The sequence below is a fragment of the Juglans regia genome, chromosome 9 (assembly GCF_001411555.2).
Source record: "Juglans regia cultivar Chandler chromosome 9, Walnut 2.0, whole genome shotgun sequence".
In the NCBI taxonomy this organism is placed as follows: domain Eukaryota; kingdom Viridiplantae; phylum Streptophyta; class Magnoliopsida; order Fagales; family Juglandaceae; genus Juglans; species Juglans regia.
Genome location: NC_049909.1, coordinates 3751539 through 3764769, shown reverse-complemented (window position 1 = coordinate 3764769; position 13231 = coordinate 3751539). Strand labels below are relative to the sequence as shown.

The 13231-nt window shown below is 39.0% G+C and overlaps 1 pseudogene; it reads left to right on the top strand.

Moving 5' to 3' along the window:
• The window catches only part of LOC108996180, a 31309-nt pseudogene extending 23508 nt beyond the window's left edge, over window positions 1-7801 (top strand).
• Window positions 7802-13231: the final 5430 nt, after the last annotated feature.

Sequence of the window (13231 nt, the reverse complement as noted above, 5' to 3'; positions counted from 1 at the left end):
TGCTGGGGTAGCTCAAATCTTTTTAAAGGAAGTGTTCAAACTTCATGGGGTTCCTAAAATAATAGTTTTAGATCGAGATCCCATCTTTTTAAGTTCCTTTTGGAAGGCCCTATTCGAGCTACAAGGGTCTACCTTGAATTATAGTTCCGCCTATCACCCAGAGACAGATGGACAAACGGAAGCTCTTAACAAAACCTTGGAGGGGTACTTAAGGTGCTATGCGGGGGTAAAACCTAAGAGCTGGGCCCAATGGTTACCAATGGCAGAGTTCTGGTACAACACATCCTATCATACATCTACCAAAATTTCACCTTTTGAAGCCCTCTACGGTTACAGTCCTCGTAAACTCACTACTTACATACCGGGCACATCATCAAATGTAGCAGTCGACAGTTTATTGCACACAAGGGATCAGATCAAGTCATTGCTTAAACAGAATTTAGAGGCATCACAAGCAAGGATGAAATTTTATGCTGATCGTAGACGAACTGAAAGGGAATTTATTGAAGGCGACTGGGTTTACCTCAAACTTCAGCCTTATAGGCAGAAGTCCATAGCAACTTGTCGGAATCTCAAGCTCTCTCCACGATTTTATGGGCCTTTCCGAGTGATCCAGCGTGTGGGAAAAGTGGCCTACAAGTTGGATCTGATAGCAGCCTCACGGATTCACCCAGTTTTCCACGTCTCTTGTTTGAAGAGAAAACTGGGTGACCAGTGAATGATAAAGCTGAAATCTTGCCGGAACCAGAAGTCATTTTGGACCGCCGTCTCAAGAACATACGCAGCCGAGCTACTACTGAAGTTTTAATCAAATGGGTTGGCATAAACCATGAAAACAATAGCTGGGAATCACTCTGGAAGCTTAGAGACCTTTACCCACACCTTGTGGGCAAGGTGCTTTAAGGGAGGGAGATTGTTTGGGTCTCACAAGGAGGTGGGGCAAAGGGCGGCGATGAGGGACACAGAGAGATGCAAGTATCGAAAGGAAGAAGATGGAAGTAAAAGTGAAGTGATGAGTTAGGGATTTAAGTTGGGAACTTGCAACGCAGCGTTTGAGAAAGAAAGATGAAGCTCACCGTTTCATGGGATGACCAGCACGACGTCGTATGAAGATGGGAGACTTAGAGAATGGCTACCTCGTAGGCTACTTGTCATTCAAAGTCAATTGAGTCTTAGTATTGTTGTTTAGTCTTTTTGCGTTCCGTTTTCAATTCTGTTTTTACTTTACACGTGTTGCAATTTCCTTTGTCACGTTTGTTATCCCTGCAAGGATATGTAGTGGAATGAACGTCTGAATAATCATCTGAACCATTATTGAAGAAACATCTAGAATTTGGAGGTTAAGGGCCCTCGAAGAACCCTTTGGCAATCTGATTCCTCAGTTGCTTTTCATCAAATAGTTGTCTTGCTAGTTCTTTGATTGTGAATGCATTTACATTCCCTTTCTGTTTACACTAAAAACCATACTCCAACCCAGAAATTTGCCTACAACCCTCTCTTAAACCCAGAGAACCCTTACAAACCCTCTGTGGTTATGATTTTAAAACCACGAAAAAAGATGTTGACATTTGGTCATCTGATGGAAATATAGTCAGCTGTGTTTCTATTAGTTGAGTCGGTATTCTAAAATTTCTATAAATGATATGTGCTACCAATTTTTTTATCGAGTCTCCATGTAGAACCCAATTGACTGATTTTGTTAACTTGGATGATCTAATTTTCCTTGTAGGCAATGGAGAAACCTAGACAGACAATCACTGCCATATGATATGTAGGAAATTTGTAGGTTTTATTTAACTTTCCAGTGTGCACTCTTTTTGGTCAGTATTTGCTGAGGGATAAAGACACCATTTTATCTTAAGAAACAAATTAGTTCTCTTTCCTGTTCGTTTTGCTTGTAAAATTTGGAGTTTGTAAAATTTCATCTTTCTGTCAATTAATTTTGAGTTTGTACATTTCATATATGGCTGTTCTGCTAATTTCTCACATTGGCAGATTGGAAGAGCTTTCGGACCTGAATTTTTGCTTAAGTTGTATCTTGCCGGGGCTCTTGGTGGTTCAATATTTTTCTTGGCGCACAAAGCCTTTATTCCCTCATCATCAAAGGTGCTAATATATTTTGCCCTGAGAAAGATTTTTTATAAGGACCTTTAGAAATAAATTTTGCAAATAATTAGTCCAATGGAATCTTTTCTGGTGTGTCTCTCACGCATTATGCCGTTTTGCAGTGCCTAACTAATTTCTGTTTCTCATCAGAAAGAAGAGAGGAGAAAATAAATTTGTTCTATGGATGACTACCAAGCCTATTGAAACTTCAGTCTTTAAAGAAAATGTGTCAATTATTTTTTTTTTATAAGAAAAATTTATTAATCCTCATAATTAGGCAAAGCTCAAGTACACATGTAGTATACAAGAGAAATATACCTAATTACAGCCTACTGGCAAACAAAGAAGCATACAAGTCATTAAAATTAGCCCCCTCTAATACAATGGTCTTAGCCCAAAGTAACAAAGATTGATAAAAGAAAGCTCTAATACCCCCTGAAGAACGTTCTCTATTTTCAAAGCATTGTCCATTCCTCTTGTTACATATACACCACATAAGACATATAGGCACCATCTTCCAAACCTCCACTACTTGACGATTTGCCCGTACTCCACTCCAACAAGCCAAGAGTTCCACCATCCTCTTAGGCATCACCCACGCAATGTCCATCCTTACAAATATATCATCCCAAAGAGCCTTCGTCACTTCACAATGGAGAACAAGATGGTCTGTTGATTCTCCATTTTTTTTGCACATAAAGCAGCAATCCATTATGATAATACCGCGCTTCCTCAGCTTGTCTATGGTCAGAATTTTTCCATGAGAGGCCGACCTACCAAAAAAGCAACTTTTAGAGGCACTTTGCTTTTCCAAATATGCTTCCAAGGGAAAACAGTAGAAGATTGAGAAGTCAAAGCATTATAAAAGGATCTTGCTGAGAAGTTCTTGTTCCTGGGATGAATCCACAACAGTTTGTCCTCTACACCATGCTCCAAAATCAATGCGTACAGGGTGCTGTATAAGTTAGAAGTATCTCCCACTTCCCAATCTGGGACTGCTCTTATAAATGGCACGTTCCACTGCAGCAGGCCATTTGAAGTGTCCATAAGATTAAGGGAAAGCCTCCTTAACAAAACTTGTTTCAAAGCTCTGATTTTCTAGAAAATGGTGGAGGATTGCAGGACACTTCCTGAATTTCATGGAGCATTTGCTGAAACTTGAAACTTGTTTGACTATTGAGTTTATTTGTGTTGTCTAGGGGGCAAGTGGGGTTGTGAATGCTATCATGCTGGTTGATATATTCCTCTTTCCAAAATCTACCCTCTATTTTGAATTTATTATCCCAGTCCCTGCCATCTTATTGAGACAAATAATTCTTCTACACTGCAATCCTCAACATTGCAGGACAACAGCACTACCAAGAAGGAAGATTTGGGAATATCATGGAGCACTACATCTGCAGCAGGCAATAGTTTGTTATAACTGAATGATGATGTGGCTGATCACTATTGGTTCATATATAGGAATCTTTGTATTATCTCTTTCTCTTTCATATATCACAAGTGTATAAATATACACCATTGTAAAGTCTCGGTTAAGTGAAATAGTAAGAAGAACGATGTTGGTTCTGAGGCATATTACTCTCTGTTATTCATAGTTCTTTTATCAAGCACCTACAGTGCAAAGTTTTCTTTATTATGGTATCAGAGAGCCACTAGGACTAGCGTCCCCTCTTCTATAATGGCCAACTCAAAACATTCTTCCTCAGCTAACCCAACCATTATTAGTTCTGCATCACACTTCATTACTATTAAACTTACCTTGGACAACTATCTCTTATGGAAGGCACAAATCGTGCCCTTCCTTAGAGGCCATCAGCTTCTTGGCTATGTGGACGGCACCATTCCTATGCCTCCTCTCCCATGTCTAACAATGCTGAAAATCCTGAATACAAGAAATGGGTATTACAGGACCAACTCATAGTAGCAACTATCAATACTTCTTTGTCCGAAACAGTATTGGCACAAGTGCTCTCCTGCGCAACCTCCTTTGCGATTTGGGAAACTTTGGCAAATCTATTTGCTGCCCAATCCTCTGCCCACGTAATGCACACTAAACTCCAACTTGCCACCTTAAAAAAGGGTTCATCTACCATTTCTGAATATTTTCACAAGGTCAATGCTCTGGCAGCTACCCTTAGTGCCGCTGGCCACCCATTACCCACCTCTGAGTTTACTATCTATTTATTAGCAGGACTAGGTTCCGATTATGAGTCCCTCGTGACCTCACTCTCCACGCGGCCTGATCCTTTGTCTACCCCTCAAATTTACAGTTACCTCTTGAACCATGAGTCTCGTATTGCACTACAGACCAATGCCCTTCTCTCACCCACGTCTCTCACTGCTGTCTACTTAATTAATAGACTTCCTACACCCATTCTCCAAAATAAATCTCCCTTCCAAGTTCTTTTTAACAAAATACCTGATTACAAATTTTTAAAAACATTTGGGTGTCTCTGTTGGCCCAATCTCAGACCCTTTAATCGACACAAAATGGACCTACGATCCAAACCTTGTGTTTTCATGGGTTACAGCCCAGATCACAAAGGCTATCTATGCCTTCATGTGTCAACAGGCCGAACTTACGTCTCACGGGACGTCCAATTCCATGAGACCAATTTCCCTTTTTCATCTACACCATCTGAACCTCAACCCATGTCCCATACCCTTGGCCCACCCATTAACTCCAAAATGCCCGTATCACCTCTTCCATTAACTACAATCTCCTCTGGGCCCAACTCTCACCAACCCGTACCCACCACTTAAACTTAGCCCACATTCCCAGCTCAGTCACTTATCCACTCGACAGATTTGGGACCATCCGATCATCATTCTTCATCTAGGTTTTCTTCTTTGCATCCTACTCCTTCAGCGCCGTCTTCCCTTACAGACCCAACAACTACTTCCTCATTTCCTCTACAGCCTCACCATCCCATGACCACCCGTTCCCGAAATAATATCCATTGCCCTCTCAATCGGTCTGACGGTACTATCGCATGGCCACCCCCGAAAACCTCTCTTCATCACACAGAAACCATTTCATCCAACATTCCAGAGGAACCTTCGTCTTTCACAGAGGCCTCCAAGCACCCTGAGTGGCGTGCGGCGATGGCTCTTGAATTTCAAGCTCTCCTCTCTAACCATACCTGGGATTTAGTCCCATTCACTCCTGGTTTGAATATCCTTGGTTCAAAATGGGTCTTGAAGACCAAATGTCGAGCCGACGGGACCCTTGAACGTCGCAAGGCCCGCCTTGTGGCCAAGGGCTTTCACCAACAATCTGGTGTCGACTTCTCTGAGACATTTAGTCCAGTTGTCAAGCCAGTGACGATCCGTCTCATCCTTTCCATTGCTGTTTCCTCTCGGTGGCCGCTACATCAATTGGATGTCCAGAACGCTTTCCTTCACGGGGACTTGGAAGAGGCTGTGTATATGCACCAACCGCCGGGTTTTGCTAATCCAGACTGTCCTCAACACCTCTGTAAGTTGCGTAAATCCTTATACGGACTTAAACAAGCCCCTAGGGCTTGGTTTTCTAAGCTCAGTAGCAAATTGCTTTCCCTAGGATTTATTGCATCTAGATCAGACACATCCTTGTTTATTTTCTCAAATAACATTGATTCTGTGTTTGTTCTAATATACATGGATGACATCATTATCACGGGCTCCAATTCCGCTCTCAGCTCTCAATTTATCTCTGCACTGAGTAATTCCTTTCCCATAAAGGATTTGGGTGACTTACACTATTTTTTAGGAATAGAAATCTCTCAGTCCTCTGATGGTTTGTGCATGACTCAATCCAAATACATTCATGATCTATTAAAGAAAACAAACATGCATGAGTCTAAGGCTGTTTCTAGCCCAATGTCATCTTCGGTTAAGCTTACGACAACTGATGGTTCATCCTTCGAGGATCCTCAGTTGTATCGAAGCACAGTAGGTAGTCTTCAATATCTCTCATTTACACATCCATATATTTCATTTGCAGTCAATAGAGTATGTCAATATATGCACTGTCCCCGCCTTCCACATTGGCAAGCAGTCAAATGCATCTTACGTTATCTCCGTCTCACATCTAACTTTGGTCTTCATTTTTCTTCTAAATCTTCATTTACTTTATCTGCCTTCTCTGACGCTGATTGGGCTGGATGTCCTGACGACCGCAAGTCAACTGGAGGTTATTGTGTGTATTTTGGTTCTAACTTGGTCTCTTGGGGCTCCAAGAAGCAACCCACAATTGCCCATTCCTCAACCGAAGCTGAATACAAAGCCGTCGCCAACACAACTTGTGAAATACTCTGGCTTCAGTCACTACTTAGTGAGCTAAAGATATTTCTTGCTGATCCACCAACCTTGTGGTGTGATAACCTTGGTGCAACATATTTGGCTGTAAATCCTGTTCTCCACTCGCGCACTAAGCATGTGGCTTTAGACTACCACTTTGTCCGAGAACGTGTTGCTGCAAAGTCTCTTCGGGTATCCTTTGTTTCCAGCAAAGATCAGCTTGCTGATATTTTTACTATGCCACTATCCACTGCCCGGTTCACTCTTATGCGATCAAGCCTCAATGTTTTCCCAATGACGCTTGCCTCGAGGGGGGCTATTGAGACAAATAATTCCTCTACACTGCAATCCTCAACATTGCAGGACAGTAGCACTACCAAGAAGGAAGATTCGGGAATATCATGGAGCACTACATCTGCAGCAGGCAATAGTTTGTTATAACTGAATGATGATGTGGCTGATCACTATTGGTTCATATATAGGAATCTTTGTATTATCTCTTTCTCTTTCATATATCACAAGTGTATCAATATACACCATTGTAAAGTCTCGGTTAAGTGAAATAGTAAGAATAACGATGTTGGTTCTGAGGCATATTACTCTCTGTTATTCATAGTTCTTTTATCAAGCACCTACAGTGCAAAGTTTTCTTTATTACATCTTATTGGTAAGCTCACCTTTAGCCTCTATCGATTTTGATTGTGCGAGACAAATACTTAAAATCCTCATAATACACCTTTTGTTAATTGTCATTGCAGGGGATCTTCCTAATTGGAAAAGATATCTTGAGGATAATAGAGGTATGCTCGATTTCTTCTATGACTAGCCATTTTCCTAAACACAACTCAAGCTTTAGAATTTTCTATGGATTGAAGCAGGTTAAGGGTAGTGTCATGATTATATGGGGGTACAACATAACAAAGTGACTCCAGTTATCTTTTGTACTGCTTGATCTGCACAGATGCTATTCCTATTTTTTTTTCTTTCTGTTGGCTGTAAGATTCAATATATGCAAGGGATGTCAAATATGAATTCTCCCATTGAATCATCACGTCTTCCATATTCTTGTCTGACCGCTAACTGACCTTATCTATTGTGAATTTTCAATGCCCTTTCTTAATTCTCTAAATGAGACAACCCTGCCCATATATGGAACTGCATGATAAGTTGATAACCTCAGCTAAATTGTCCTGATAAGCCCCAGGTGCTATTGATATATAATCACAATTGATCAATCTTTAAGAGCCCCTGTTGTAGGAGCAGACCAATGAATCATTGAAGATAATGGGTTTATATTATTGCTTTTGTTGTACTGTTGCAGGTAGACAGCCATATATCAGGAGCAGCACACTTGGGGGGTGCTGCAGTTGCGGCTATAACCTGGGCTCGAATTCGGAAAGGTCGTTTCTAAATCATACCTGAGTTTGAAAAAGATTTTTCTAAATCGTACCACAATTCTATAAACTCCTTTCTCTAGTGCCAATATAGTCGGTTTTCCTTTTCTTGTGTTTAAACCTCCCTATGATTACTTGTAATGTGATAGGCTAGAACCAGTGGAAACGTGACTGCTTGTTAGGCCAGTCGGGTTTAGAGTTGGTGTTAGGAAATGCATCCATTTTTCCTTTCTTACTCCAAAGGAATTTCATGAAAATGGCATGTTTAGCAGCAGTAATACTAGGCTTCTGTGTTTCTTTTTTTTTTTCCCATCAATTTCATGAAAATAGCATGTTTAGCTACGTGTAGAATGATTCATTGACCAGTCTGGTATTACTATAAGCGGTACAAGTACATTATATTCTCCACCCATATTTGACCACGGGGGTGGAGGTAGATTGTAATAAACTGGAGAATGCAAACAAGCGGGTACACATGGATGAACTCCCAAAAAAAAAAAAAAAGTAGAAGAAAAAAACAAAGAAAAATATAGAGATCGAGCTATTTTTGGCAAAACAACATTTCCCCCTTTTTCCTTCTTTTTCTTCAATTTTCTCACAAACCAAACACTCCACTTGTAACTCAAGGCACTACATCAAGTCTTGGAGGAGTCGTGCAATGTGAGTTTTTGGCCTAGCCACTCTATTCCTCCATTTTTATTTCCTTCGTTATCCTGGTAAAGAATAAGTGTCGAAAAACATATAACAATTCCTAGAAAGCATAATGTGCTTGTGTGTGAAAATGTAAAACAAACTTTGGTATTAAGCTTAAGATAGTTTCAGCCATGGAGCGAAGGTGTTCAAATGTGAAGGAGTTTTAACATTTAAAAATGGATCTAGGACAAGGGATTGGATGGAAATGCACCAAATATTCATCTTTGGCTTGTGTTTGGGTTTCCGCGATAGGGTATATTGAAGATCTATGCATAAATGCACAGATCAAACAAGACAGAATATCAAAGTGTTTTCGTATTCCTCTTTACAAGTTGGAACAGTTTACATGGTATCACAGAGCCACTAAAAGACATACGTCTTCTCTTCTCTGATCCTAAATGGCCTCCTCATCTTCCTCAAACTCCACTAATTCCACTACTCCTGCTACTATCCCAACCCTCACCAATTTTCCATTTACTATAAATTTTAAACTCAATTCCTCCAACTATCTTGTGTGGAAAGCTCAAGCTTTACCATACTTCCGAGGTCACGACCTTTTTAGCTACCTTGATGGCACAATCCCCATCCCACCCAAATAAATAGATTTCCCTGACTCTAACACTGGCGCCATTCACAAAATTCCAAATCCTCAATATAATCAGTGGCTTCGTCAGGATTCCTTAATCCTAGCCACCATCAACTCCTCACTCACTGAAGATGTCCTGATATGAACCCGCGGGAATGAAATCCCTTGAATCCACAATCAATTTGAAAACTTTTCAAGAAAGTCAAAATCAAGTCAACGGATGGAGAATCAAGGCCTGATGAGAACTCGTTTCAAGAATACAGATTATATTAAAATGTAAACCCGTTGAAGAACCCGTCTCAAGAACCCAGATTACAAGGAGGAATGCCATAAAGGTTGTGATTTACTTTTGATAAGTTCAAAAGTTCAATCAAGAACAAGAGGAGTAAAACTCAACTCACAATGAATAAATTCATCAAATTTCATAAAATTTCTTAAAATGAGGTAACAAAGAGTATTTAAAACAAAACCTAATCAAACCCTAGTCAAAATAAATCTCCATCTTCAAAAAATGCCTTTGGATGAACAGTGCCGCAGCTACAGTATGACGCTACAGTAACTCGGCTACAGTACTTTTGAAACCCTAGTTCGCTATAGTACTTCTTGAAACCCTAAGTCAATAAAAATAATAAATTTTCCAACATGCCCTTGAATAGGCCCCTCCGCCTTAAGTCCTTCTGATAATTAAACCCAATAATTCTAAACTAATAAAATAAGTCATTTAAATGAATTAACAAGTTGAAAATCTTCAAGGGCCCAAAGCCTTTAAGTCATGTTGTTACCCTCTTCCATAACTTATCAAATGAATCAAAACAGGATCTTCATCTTTCAAGTCCATCTTGAGTGTTGGAGTCTTGTAGCTTCATCCCAAGTGGATTGTATCAATCCTTGCATTGCCTCTTTGATCTTCTTAACTCTTGACCATGTAATTGACTCATCTGGAACTTGCAAAGGATCTTTAAGACTAGGAGGTCCATTTTGGTGCCCATCATTCCCCCTCTCCTCAAAAGGATTCGACCTCGAATCTCCACTTGGATCAAAGGGAAAAATGTTAGTAACATTGAAAATAGCAGAAACATGATACTTACCTGAAAGATCCACTTTATATGCATTTTCATTAATTTTCTTAAGAATTTGAAAATGTTCATCCAAGCTACTCCTATTATCAACAAGCAAAAGCATCAAAGGTAAATGAGCAAGTGGATTAAAACTATAAACAATTTCAAACAGAGAATATGAAGTAGTAGTATGCATGGTCCTAATATATGCAAACCCTATATATGGCAAACAATCCTCCAAAATTTTTAAATTCTTATTAACAACAGTGCATAAAAGCTGAGTTAAAGCCCTATTAACTTCTTTAGTTTGACCATTAGTCTGTAGATGACAAGTAGTGGAAAATAAGAGCTTAGTACTACCCAAGTTCCCTCACAACACCTTCCAAAAGTAGCTAAGAAATTTAACATCTCTATCATAAACAATACTCCTAGGTACACCATGGAGTCGCACTATCTTCCTGAAAAAAAAGTCAGTTATGTTTGTGGCATCATCTGTTTTATGGCATGGAATGAAATTTACTATCTTACTAAATCTATCCACAACTACAAAAATAGAATCTCTACCCTTTTTTGTACTAGGCAGCCCCGAAACAAAGTCCATAGACATGTCTACCCATGGCTCATTAGGAACGGGTAAGGGTATATACAACCCATGTGGCAAAACCCTAAATTTGGCATTTCTACATGTAATGCACCTGACACAAATACGATTGACATCTCTCTTCATCTTAAACCAATATAAATGTTCATACAAAATATTTAAAGTTTTCTTGACATAAAAATGATCACTCCAATTATATGCAAACTTAATGAAAGGTAAATGATAGTCTCGCAAACGTTCATGCAACAAGTCAATGTATGGCAAATGATACTCCCATAAACGTTTATGTGACATGTTAATCAATGACAAATGATACTTCCACAAACGTTCATGCAACAAGTCAATAAATGGCAAATGATACCCCACAAACGTTCATGCAACATGTCTAAAACCCTTTTTACACCATAATGACCCAACAAACCACATCCATGCACTGGCATCTCACGCATAACACTAGTAGGCTCACAAAATGTATTCTCTCTAAACAAATACCAATCTAGTCTATAACACTTACCAAATGACGCATTCTCACACGCTCCATACACGCTAGCAAAGTCAACATCATTAGCATGCAATTTCTCATCATATTCAAATCTCAATAATTTTGCATATAAAATGAAGACAAGGCCATACCTTCTTGGTAAAGCATCAATCACAAAATTTTCCTTACCATGTGTGTATTTGACTACATGAAGAAAAGTCTCAATACAGTCCTCCCACTTAGCATGCATTATAGTCAAAAACTTACCTTGTCGCTTCAAGTGTATTAAGGACTCATGTTCTTCAAAGAAAGGTCGGATAGGAATTGTCCCACCTGGCACAAAATCAATGTAGTGCTCTATCTCGCTAATAGGTGGCAATCCACTAAATACACCACTAGGAAACACGATCTCATATCCCTGCAACAAAGAAACAACAATACTAGGCAAAAATACGTCAAGTTAGTTAGTATTAAGACTCGCCTTAGCATAAAAACTCACTTTTCTCTTTATTTTTCTCTCACTTTCTTCACTCTCTCTTTTCTTTCCACTCACTTTTCTTTTTCACTCACTTTTTCCTTTTCAAACTTTTTTTTTCCTGTCACTCTCTTTTTCTTCATCTTTTTTTGTACTCTCGATCTTATAATTATTTTTTTTCTTTTCTGTCACTCTCTTTTTCTTCATCTTTTTTTGTACTCTCGATCTTATAATTATTTTTCAACTCATTATCTTTTTTTCTTGAGGTGTCAGTCTCACCTTTTTTTTTCTCGCTCTCATTATTCTCACTTTCTCAATTTCGACCTCACTATTTTTTATTTTTTTTTTATATCAATCTCACATTCACTCTTACTTTTTAGCTCAATCTCACTTTCAGTCTTACTTTTTAGCTCAATCTCTTTTTCACTTTTTCTTTTTTGATCACTCTCACTCTTTCTTTTTTTGTCACTCTCATTTTCACTTTTTCTTTTTTGATCACTCTCACTGTCACTCTTTCTTTTTTTTATCACTCCCATTTTCACTCTTTCTTTTTTGAGCAACCTCACTTTTCAATTTCAGTTGGTCCCCATGGACTTGTGTTGGAATTAAAGGAGCAAGTTTGATTGTTTTTCCATCATTTTCAAAATTGTACATGTTTCTTAACCCATCGTGGATCACCTTCCTATCATACTGCCACGACTTTCCCAACAAAATATGGCTAGCATGCATATGCACTGCATCACAAAGCACCATATCTTGGTATTTTCCAATTGAAAAAGAAACTAACACTTGCTTATTTACCATAACCTCCCCACAATCACTCAACCACTACAACTTGTATGGTCTAGGGTGTTTCAAGGTAGGTAAATTCAATTTCTCAACTAAAGTAGTACTAGCCAAATTAATACAACTCCTCAAATCAATGATCATACTACATACCTTGTTGTTGATGTGGCATCTAGTATGAAAAATGTTCTCGCTCTATTGCTCCGTATCATCCATCTTAAGTCGTGTATTGAGTGCACGCATAGTAACAAGAAAATCACCATACACTTATTTCAGATTCTCATTTTCAACACTAGACCCACGTCACCTCCTATCTCTCATGCCCTGGAGATTTCTAATTACCGCTTCTTGATGATCCATCCTATCCCTCACTTCATCCAACACCAAGTTCAACCGCTCAAACTGTTGTTGCATGGCTTGCAACACAAATGATGAGTTATCTGCTACATCCTTTGGTGATAAGTCACTGCTATGAGACACATAATATGTTGCACAAAAACAATATTAGTGGAAAACCTCACACACTCCCTTATGTGTTTACACTTGAATAATGGCACTCCACTCGTGTTTCACTCTTAATGGTTTTTTCCCAATAATAGTCTCACACTCTCTTGCCTTTTACCTCAATAGTTTTTCCGCTCAAGTTCTTTAAGAACTAGTTGAACTAAATCAAGACAATACAACTTTGTATTATTCCAACCAGTAATATAGATCCAAGAAACAAGGAATGAATAAAATGACACAGGACTCAAGGAATTTATACAAGG